The sequence below is a fragment of the Eriocheir sinensis genome, chromosome 59 (assembly GCF_024679095.1).
Source record: "Eriocheir sinensis breed Jianghai 21 chromosome 59, ASM2467909v1, whole genome shotgun sequence".
In the NCBI taxonomy this organism is placed as follows: domain Eukaryota; kingdom Metazoa; phylum Arthropoda; class Malacostraca; order Decapoda; family Varunidae; genus Eriocheir; species Eriocheir sinensis.
The window spans coordinates 3,990,269-4,000,030 of record NC_066567.1 but is presented as its reverse complement, the minus strand read 5'-3'; the positions used below and the strand labels follow the sequence as shown (position 1 = coordinate 4,000,030).

Genomic DNA, 9,762 nt, shown 5'->3' with positions numbered 1-9,762 from the left:
ATTGGGAGGAGGAGGAGGAGGGCAGTGTCTAGGTGAGGATGTATTGACTAAGGCGAGGGTATTGGGAGGAGGAGGAGGAGGAGGAGGAGGAGGAGGAGCACTACGCCTGGCAACAGCTTTTCCACGTGCAGGTGTCCTTTCCCTCCTCCTCCTCCTCCTCCTCTCGCCGAAATCAAACTCCCACGCAAGCCCTTTAAATTACCTACCTACATACCCGTCCTCTTCCTCCTCCTCCTCCTCCTCCATACCATTTAAATGTGCGTGTGTGTTAAGGAGGAAGAGGAGGAGGTGAAGATGATGATTGTTACCACGTGTAATTTACCAGATGATAAAAGGAAGAGGAGGAGGAAACATGGAAACATGGAAGTGCAGGCAACAGAAAGCCTATTGGCTCATTACGAGGTCGCCCGCTTGGGTGATTTAATCTGCTCGACCGCCACTTGGGGCTTGGTGAGCAGATGAAAGCACCTCGATATTGAGGAGCAGATGGAAGCCCCTCGTTATTCAGTTTACTCCTGACGCAGCGAAATGACGGTCGATTCTATATTTGAAGGAGTTGATGGTATTCGCATTTACTACTTCTGAGGGAAGATTGTTCCAGTGGCGGATGACTCGGTTTGAAAAGAAACTCCTTCCAATGTCTGTGTTACATTGACTCGACTGAATGGGTAAACCGTTATTTCTAGTTCTTGAGTTGGTTTGCAGTTCAAAGAATTTGGAGTAATCGACGTTATTGAACTTTTTTAGATACTTGAAGACTTGAATCATATCCCCTCGTAGGCGTCTTTTCTCCAATGTAAAGAGATTGAGTCGCTTGAGTCGTTCCTCGTACGGTTGAGCCCTGAAGGTTGGAATCATCTTTGTGGCGCGTCGTTGAATCCTTTCCAGTAAAGCAATGTCCTTTCTGTAATTGGGAGACCAGAACTGCACTGCATACTCGAGGTGCGGTCTTACCATGGAATTATACAAGGATAGCATCACGTCTGGTGTTTTACACTCGAAGTTCCTCGCTATGAGGAGGAGGAGGAAGAAGAGGAAGAAGAATATATCTTGTCATATTTATATGGTGGTGACTTTTCCGTGAATGTGTGAAAAGAAGGAGGAAGGAGTGAATGATGGAAGGAAGAAGAGGAGGAGGAGGAGGAAGAAGCAAAAAAGGAGTAGGAAGAAAAAGAGGTAAGCTAAGGTGAATGCATGGAGTGTGAATAAGCATTTGTATACGAGAGAGAGAGAGAGAGAGAGAGAGAGAGAGAGAGAGAGAGATTGTCCCCACTTTTCCATTTCTGTCCCTCGGTATTTGTGATGTGAATACGTAAGATAAAAAAGAAAAAAAGTCCCATTCTCGTCATTTTCTTTTTTTTTCATATATTCAATTTTAACGTCTTTTTGCAGAGTTTATTTTCCTCAACATTTTATTTACGTGACTAATTTATTTGCGTGATTTACTCGTTCACATTTTACGAGCTCATGAACTTGTTTAGTGTTGAAGGTTGATTTATATTGATACATTTTTTTTTTACCCGTATGTACATCTGTTTGGTCATCTATTTATCTGTATCTATTCCTGTCCATCTCTATCTCTATATTTATCTACCTATCTATCTATTTATCCAACAACCTAACCTATTCTGTATATCTTATCCATCCATATCTATTTATCTATCTATCTATCTATCTATTCATATTTTTATCTATCCGTCTTTATCTATCAAAATAGAACTATATCTATATATCTGTCTATGTGTCTGTCTCTTTCCACACAATATTTTTCTGGTGTATTTCCTTTGTTATTGGTTAACTTTTTACATCGTCTATATAATTTAATCGTTACATTTTCATGCGAGTCACGCTCACGCCCAACAAGGGTAACACGGCCTCGTTTTTGTCTCGGTCTGTTCCGGCTTGTGTACTGCAGCCTGACTTTGTATGCTTACACTTAGGGCCATATTCTTAACCCGGTAGCAGCGACGGGCCAAATTTGTGGCTTTACCGTGTAGCAGCGACGGGGCCAAATTTTTGTCAAGATAAAGACCCCCCAAAATAGCTGATGCATAAACTGATCACAAATGCGTTGATATATATTATGAAATGGTGTGTGTGTGAGATGATTTTTCTCATTAATTCGCTTATAGGGGCCCTTAATTAAGAAACATGATCCCCGCAGGTACCGGGTTATACATGTCATCGCCCAAGCCCACACTTTCAACAAGGCTTTCGTAGTAGTTTTGGGGTATTTCCAGGGGTAGTTTTATGACCCTAGTGGTAGTTTGATCCTTCCTCTGTTCCCTGGACCTAAAGAAACACTCATTAGAACCCGACTGATCTACTTCTCGGCCTTTGGAAATAATTGGTGTGGGAGGCTAAAGTATTTGAGAATACCGACCTTAGTTTTGGATCCGAGAACAGAGGAACACCACGAGTGACTGGCACCCAGGCCGGACCGCTCCATCAGTGACCACTCTGCTGTTTGTTGGTCAGGTTGTACAAGATATATGGCTCGTAAGATGCTCTCGGCTCTCACAACAAATATTTCCAAAGGCCACAAAGGAGATAAATCAAGTTCTCGTGAGTGTTTTCACGTTCGTGGTGCAAGGGGCCTCGGCAAACTTTCACTCGCCTCATAAAACTACCCATGGAAATACCCACAGCCTCTGCGAAAGCCATCAAATAGGAGTGTGTAAGCCCCGAAATGTTTGAGAATATAAACTATAGATCCACATTTCCTTAAATAAAATAAATGACTCGAGATGACCGGAGGGGAAAACAAACAAGATGTAACCATTCCTTTTTTTTTTTTTTTTTTTTTTTTTACATCAGAGGACATGGCTCTAGGGCAATAAAAAGAGTTAAAAAAAGAGCCCGCTACTCGCCCCTCCTATAAAAGATAAAAGTAAAGAGTAGCCAAAAGAGAGGTCAATTTCGGGTGGAGAGGTGTCTTGATACACTCTTCTTGAAAGAGGTCAAGTCATAGGCAGGAGGAAATACAGACGAAGGAAGGCTGTTCCAGAGTATACCAGTGAAGGGGATGAAAGAATGGAGACGCTGGTTAACTCTTGCATAAGGGGTTTGGACAGTATAGGGATGAGCATGAGTAGAAAGTCGTGTGCAGCGGGAAGGGAGGAGGCATGCAGTTAGCAAGTTCAGAAGAGCAGTCAGCATGAAAATATCGATAGAAAATTGAAAGAGGCAACATGGCGGCGGAATTTAAGAGGTAGAAGAGAAGGAGAGCTGATGAGACGAAGAGCCTTTGACTCCACTCTGTCTAGGAGAGCTGTGTGAGTGGAGGCCCCCACACGTGAGATGCATACTTCTTCTTCGGTGTATTCGCAACTGTGTTTACCCATTTTACAAACAACGTAAGTCTAGTCACGTGATCCTGGCCGTCCCGCTTGGCCCTTTTATCACGAATGGTTCCACTCGAAGAAGCCTCTGAGATACATCGCTGTACACCACCCCGACAACTACACCATTTTTTTTTTTTTTTTAACGTCGTATTAGCATTTATTGAAAGTTATGTGGCTCGCTTGGCTATTTACTTCCATTATTTTGACGAGAGTTAGTTAGAAGTGTTATATTTTGACGAGAGTTAGTTAGAAGTGTTATATTTTGACGAGAGTTAGTTAGAAGTGTTATATTTTGACGAGAGTTAGTTAGAAGTGTTATATTTTGACGAGAGTTAGTTAGAAGTGTTATATTTTGACGAGAGTTAGTTAGAAGTGTTATATTTTGACGAGAGTTAGTTAGAAGTGTTATATTTTTACAGTTAAGTTGACTCAGTTGTAGAAAGTGATAAAAAAGTCAACTAACCAACGCCATGAAAAACGGGTCCAAGAAGACACATCAACCACTAATAAAAACTAATACGACGTTTAGATAATCATGCGCCAGATGTTTGATTTCGTTAAGTAATCCAAATCAAACGCCTCTTGAAATTATAGATGAGCGATATGAGGTTGTTTGGTTCCGTCTTAAACTGATCAAAGGTAATTAAGAAAGGTCATCATGTGAGAGAGAGAGAGAGAGAGAGAGAGAGAGAGAGAGAGAGAGAGAGAGAGAGAGAGAGAGAGAGAGAGAGCACCCATTTCCGTAATTCATTGCAACAAAATCTGGCATAGCAAATAGTGTGTCGCAGATGAGGGAGAAGAGGGGAGAGTGAGCCACACTGAAAAAAGAGGGAGATGGAGAGCAAAGGAAGGAAGTAGAAGAGGAGGGAGAGGAAGGATAAAGAAGGGAAAGAGAGGAGAGGGAGAGGTAGCTAGGAGTGAGGGGCGTAGAGGAAGATGTGGAGGGAAGGGGAGAAGGAGGGGAAAGGAGGTAGGGAGAATGGGAGGTGAACGGAGGTAGGGGAGAGAGGGAGGGGAAAGGAGGTAGGGGAGAGGGAGGGAAAGGAGGTAGAGGAGAGAGGGAGGGGAAAGGAGGTAGAGGAGAAGGGAGGAGAAGGGGTGAGGGAAAGAAAGTGAGAGTGAAGTGGATGGCCTGAGAGAGAGAGAGAGAGAGAGAGAGAGAGAGAGAGAGAGAGAGAGAGAGAGAGAGAGAGAGAGAATTTCCTTTGAATTTGTCACACACCTGTTATATTGTTTAGCTCACCTATTGATCTTTATTTGATTTTCTTTCTTTTCTTCCTAAATTCCTTTTTTTTCTCATTTCTTTCTACTACTTCCTTTTTTCATTTTCTCCTTAAATTTCATTCCTTTCTCTTTTATATAAACTCAAGTGCAGAATTAGTCTGTTTATCTCAATTTATCTCTCTATCAGTCATTCTAATATTCTCTCTCTCTCTCTCTCATCGAGGAGGAGGAGGAGGCGGATAATATATGACTCAATCGACAACCCTTCTCTCCCTTCCGTTCTCTCCCACTCTCTCTCTCAGGACGGAGGGAGGAGAGTGTAGCACCCCTGCACGTGGAGAAAGAGGGAAGAAGGGAGAGAGGGAGAGGGAGAAAGGGGGGTGGGGGGAAGCGCACGTGGAGTCTGCTTGCAAGAAAGGGCGACATGTGCTGGCCGACTGCTTGTTTTCCCTCCTCCCTCTCTCCCTGCCTGAGTGTCTGCGCGTGCTACCCCCCTCACCGTCTCTCTCTCTCTCTCTCTCTCTCTGGCCATGCGCTGTTGGAAAATCGGTAACTTGGCAACAGGGCAGCCGGGCGAGTGTGTGTGTGTGTGTGTGTGTGTGTGTGTGTGTGTAGTCTCTCTCACACACACGCCCGCGTCACCCACACCTCCACACACGCCCCCCCTGTCTACTGTTTAATGCTTTTCCTCGTTTTGTCTTCTTCCGTTCCCCTTCAACCATATTTTAAAGTTATCCTCACTCCAGGGCCCCTACAGTCACAGGTCTTATGCGCCGTCAGGAACCCGCCATCCACATGCACCCGGGTTATGCTTGTTGCCGGGCCTCGTCTGGACAACCTGTGGGGCTGCAGCGGCATTAGGTGGGACCAGGCTCAACTTATCCCCGCTGCAGCAGCGTTATAACCAGTCACGCCAGTTAATCTTACCAGCACAAAAAAATTGTTTTCATTATTTTAGTTTCTGTTGTACTGTGCCTTTTTGGCTACTGGTGTCTGCTTTACAGGAGAAAAAATGTGTTCTATTGATTTATGAAATAAATTTTAAGAGCAATTTCTATATCAATTAGTGATGCAAAAATATATTGACATGTATATATAATTACATGTGTTGTTGACTTAATCCACTTTGAAACTGGCAATCATTATAAAAAATGAGGAAAAATATTTATGGGTAACATTGTGGGTGTTGCATCAAAATTTGTGGGTATTTTGTGGGTAAAATGTACCATATTTGTGGGTAGCACCCGAGACAAAAGTGGCAGGCTGCAGTGCAGCCTGCATTTCTCGGCCGAGGCCTTCCACGGCAAGGCCGGGGAGAGGTCCAGCAGGTTCAAGGGGGGCGCCGTGCCCTGCCTCAACCTTCCCCCCTCACCTGGTAACCTTTAGTTTATCGTACTTCATACAGTACGTGTATTTTCCGAATTCCTCTTCACTATCTTCACACGACCTCTTCGTGTCACGAAACACAAAAAGTTGATCCAGACCCGGAAAGGGTTTTACCGGCGCCGGGGATCGAATCCGCGACCGGCTAGATGGGAAAGCCACTCCTTAACCAGTCGGCCAAAGAGGTACTCCCTCGCAGCTGAGTTTGGGCAGTTTTCCCCTCAGGCGGGTCAGGCACCTTTTCTTTCTTTAGATGTTGCCTATAGCGCCCGTAGGCTCTCCTGAGGGGCCTTCTAGGCGATCCCAGTGCGTTAGTGGCACAGGCGAATTACACTTTGTGGCTGCGTGATGTATGACTCGCCTGGCCCACGCTGCCCCCCGGTGCTCCTCTTGAACGAAGTCGCTGAAGTTAGGGTTGCTTGAAGATCTGGACAGCATGTGGGTAATCTTCCGCCACTCGGCGATGGTTTGAAAGATCAGTGTGTTTCGGTGGGACTCGAACCCAGGTCCACGGGCTCACCACGCCCGCACGCTAACCACTCGGCCGCCGCCTCCCCATCCAGATTGCACCCAACTCACTTCATTGGTAGACACTCTGGTAAATCTAAAGAAGTCTTTAATCCTTTTTAGTAATTTTAAGCTCTTGCTGCTACAATGGTAAGCAATTAAAGCTTAATTAATTGTTCAAATCTCAGAAATGTCATTATCAACTGAAATAGTTATCAAAGTGATGATTGTTATATTAAGATTATCTATTTAGAAACATCAGGAGAGCAATATTTTGAATAAAAAAAAAAGTCAAACGACACACCTGTATTTTGCCTGTAGTATTACTTCATCAGGAGTAAGGAAGATATACAGTATTCAAGGCTCTGTAAAATAGAAGCTTAATAAATTAGTATAAGACACTTGAACTTTGATTATTTCGAACAACAGACAGTCAAATGATACCTGTGGAACAGTCCAGGTCCAGAGCTTGCCCAGAGTCACCCATCGCATGGGCTGCCTTGGACATGCTTTAGCTACCATTTATTTGAACTGTAAACATTCAAAATATATTTATTCCTGGCACATGTGAGGGCACAATAAAATATCATAATGTTATTAAAAAATGAAATTGTGTCTAAACTAAAACCTCCAAATTGTGTGAAGTTACCCTGATTTATGGTATAGAGCCATTTTCACCCAGTAACCCGACCTTAGCCAACCTAACAACCAAAGAGCCAGTGATTTTTGCTCCTGGATCTCATGGCTCACCTAACGGCAGTGTAAACCTGTAACTCTCCCTTGCTTTTTGCTGAAACTTTTCCTGATATGTTATGACACAACAGTAGATTAGCTCTGGATCTCCATTTCCTCTTTATTTTATGATTTAGTAACCAAATCCACAGAACAGTGTTGTAGAATTGAGGTACCAATTAGCTTAGGAGGTGATGTAGTTATAGGACAATTATGCCAAACCACAAAAAAAAATGTTGACACGTAATTTTGTTTACAGACGCACCTGGAAAGCTGAGTCATTCTGACAACGTACCGTTTGGCTTTCCTGAACAAGATGGCCGTGGGGAGGACAGAAGGCACTCTATAGGCCCTAGGAGAGGACTGCCAGGGAGACTCATAGCCTGGGGGACCTTGCACCCTCAGACACAACCACTCCTGAAGTTAGTTCAGCCAGTGTCACACACTTTCATTGTCATGGGCAACTTTAAAGCTCCCTCTGGTACTGAGAGAGCTAGCTATGTGTAATGTGTTCGTTTGCATCGCTCTGGTACTAAAAACACATACAGTTTCCTCCTGAATATTGTAAGAGCCAGGAGATTGAGAATTGCAGAGACCAGAGCTGCACCGCTGGACTTGGTATAGCAGTGCTGGAGGGGCAGCTAAGAAGATTGTCCCCGTGCTTGTCAGTACTTGTTGGAGGATGGTATGGCAGTGCTGGAGGGGCAGCTAAGAAGATTGTCCCCGTGCTTGTCAGTACTTGTTGGAGGATGGTATGGCAGTGCTGGAGGGGCAGCTAAGAAGATTGTCCCCGTGCTTGTCAGTACTTGTTGGAGGATGGTATGGCAGTGCTGGAGGGGTAGCTAAGAAGATTGTCCCCGTGCTTGTCAGTACTTGTTGGAGGATGGTATGGCAGTGCTGGAGGGGTAGCTAAGAAGATTGTCCCCGTGCTTGTCAGTACTTGTTGGAGGATGGTATAGCAGTGCTGGAGGGGCAGCTAAGAAGATTGTCCCCGTGCTTGTCAGTACTTGTTGGAGGATGGTATGGCAGTGCTGGATGGGCAGCTAAGAAGATTGTCCCCTTGCTTGTCAGTACTTGTTGGAGGATGGTATAGCAGTGCTGGTGGGGCAGCTAAGTATATTGTCCCCGTGCTTGTCAGTACTTGTTGGAGGATGGTATAGCAGTGCTGGAGGGGCAGCTAAGAAGATTGTCCCCGTGCTTGTCAGTACTTGTTGGAGGATGGTATGGCAGTGCTGGAGGGGCAGCTAAGAAGATTGTCCCCATGCTTGTCAGTACTTGTTGGAGGATGGTATGGCAGTGCTGGAGGGGCAGCTAAGAAGATTGTCCCCGTGCTTGTCAGTACTTGTTGGAGGATGGTATGGCAGCGCTGGAGGGGTAGCTAAGAAGATTGTCCCCATGCTTGTCAGTACTTGTTGGAGGATGGTATGGCAGTGCTGGAGGGGTAGCTAAGAAGATTGTCCCCGTGCTTGTCAGTACTTGTTGGAGGATGGTATGGCAGTGCTGGAGGGGCAGCTAAGAAGATTGTCCCCGTGCTTGTCAGTACTTGTTGGAGGATGGTATGGCAGTGCTGGAGGGGCAGCTAAGAAGATTGTCCCCGTGCTTGTCAGTACTTATTGGAGGATGGTATGGCAGTGCTGGAGGGGCAGCTAAGAAGATTGTCCCCATGCTTGTCAGTACTTGTTGGAGGATGGTATGGCAGTGCTGGAGGGGCAGCTAAGAAGATTGTCCCCATGCTTGTCAGTACTTGTTGGAGGATGGTATGGCAGTGCTGGAGGGTAGCTAAGAAGATTGTCCCCATGCTTGTCAGTACTTGTTGGAGGATGGTATGGCAGTGCTGGAGGGTAGCTAAGAAGATTGTCCCCATGCTTGTCAGTACTTGTTGGAGGATGGTATGGCAGTGCTGGAGGGTAGCTAAGAAGATTGTCCCCATGCTTGTCAGTACTTGTTGGAGGATGGTATGGCAGTGCTGGAGGGTAGCTAAGAAGATTGTCCCCATGCTTGTCAGTACTTGTTGGAGGATGGTATAGCAGTGCTGGAGGGTAGCTAAGAAGATTGTCCCCATGCTTGTCAGTACTTGTTGGAGGATGGTATGGCAGTGCTGGAGGGTAGCTAAGAAGATTGTCCCCATGCTTGTCAGTACTTATTGGAGGATGGTATGGCAGTGCTGGAGGGGTAGCTAAGAAGATTGTCCCCATGCTTGTCAGTACTTGTTGGAGGATGGTATGGCAGTGCTGGAGGGGAAGCTAAGAAGATTGTCCCCATGCTTGTCAGTACTTGTTGGAGGATGGTATAGCAGTGCTGGAGGGGCAGCTAAGAAGATTGTCCCCATGCTTGTCAGTACTTGTTGGAGGATGGTATGGCAGTGCTGGAGGGGTAGCTAAGAAGATTGTCCCCATGCTTGTCAGTACTTGTTGGAGGATGGTATAGCAGTGCTGGAGGGGTAGCTAAGAAGATTGTCCCCATGCTTGTCAGTACTTGTTGGAGGATGGTATAGCAGTGCTGGAGGGGTAGCTAAGAAGATTGTCCCCGTGCTTGTCAGTACTTGTTGGAGGATGGTATGGCAGCGCTGGAG

At 45.5% G+C, this 9,762-nt stretch overlaps 1 long non-coding RNA gene across 1 annotated transcript; it reads left to right on the top strand.

The window, feature by feature from the left end:
- The first annotated feature begins 4,544 nt into the window (after positions 1-4,544).
- Positions 4,545-6,591, top strand: LOC126985165 (uncharacterized). The gene is made up of 2 exons (XR_007738363.1): positions 4,545-5,408; positions 5,831-6,591. It is a non-coding gene; the product is annotated as an uncharacterized LOC126985165 (long non-coding RNA).
- Positions 6,592-9,762: the final 3,171 nt, after the last annotated feature.